We start from the raw sequence: 1286 nt of genomic DNA on the forward strand, positions 1-1286 counted from the left end.
GAAAAGGGCATTTTCTGTGTTTGGGGGGGGGGGGGGTTAAAACAGACTCAGTGGTACATTAAACCATTCAAAATAATACAACAGGTTGGGGGTTTTTTTGTTTTTTTTTTATAGAAGCATATTTACAATTGATGTTTAAAGAAAATCCAAGAATTGATTGTTAAAAATAGCCACTATAACTTTTTAATTATGAAGTGTGCTATAAATCTAACTTTATAATTAGCCATTCTGTATGTGGAGCATTCAACTTCTGTCAAAGTCTTAGAAGTAAATCAACTGTCACAGGGCTGGCTCATATTAAACAGCAGTGCACATGAGACCTTTTCATAGAAATTATGTAAATATATAAGTTAACCAGGACCTCTGATAGATATTTGGAATATATGTAGAGGCTTACATTTTCTCATGCATGTAGAGGCTTATAATTTCTGCACTCCGTCATGGCCTGATCTAGGATTTTATAAAGGGGCGTGGAAATGGTGTCATATAGTATGCAACATAGTTACATGTAATCTTGGAGGATTGTGGAACAGTCAGGTGGGTGAGAAACTGGATGTGGAATAGGACCCAGAGAGTCGTAGTGAATGGATCCATGTCATCATGGCAAAAAGTGGGCAGTGGTGTTCTGCAGGGGTCAGTGCTTGGTCCAGTACTTTTCAACATCTTTATTAACAATTTGGATGTGGGCGTGAAGAGATTACTGGCCAAGCTCATGGACAACACCAAGTTATGGGGAAACGTGGTCACACTTGAAGATAGGTGGACCTAGACAGGCTAAGCCAGTAGGGCTGTATAAAGCTTCAGATGTTGATTCGATTCAAAGGAGATTTGACCCAATACGGTGGCCGAATCTCCAAATCCGAATCAAATCAGGGAACCAATAAAAAGGTCCGAATTGTTTCAAAGCTCTCCAAATTGATTCAGAGAGCTTCAATGATTTGGGCTGTCCCTGCCTGCTGTAGCAGGGACCTGGAGCTGGAGCTGGACTCGGAGATGGTAAGTAGGGGCAGGGGAGGGGAGGCTGGTGGAGGGGGAGGGGACCATGGGAGGACCCAGAGCTGGCCCCATACCCTGCTGCTCTCCCAACCCCCCTGCCCCCCCACCGGCTCCCCAGCCTGCCCCCCCCGTCCCAGCTCCCGGCCCTTTAAAAAAAAGCTCCCACTCACCAGATGCTGCCAGGCGAGGGGGTGAATCCTGCTCCTCCCCACTGCCCCACACCACGTGGGGGGGTTCTGTCACAAGCCCCCTGAGCCTCCCCCTGCTCTCCCAGCCCCACCCATGGCTGC

The sequence above is a fragment of the Alligator sinensis genome, unplaced genomic scaffold (genome assembly GCF_000455745.1).
Source record: "Alligator sinensis unplaced genomic scaffold, ASM45574v1 scaffold188_1, whole genome shotgun sequence".
NCBI classification, from domain to species: domain Eukaryota; kingdom Metazoa; phylum Chordata; order Crocodylia; family Alligatoridae; genus Alligator; species Alligator sinensis.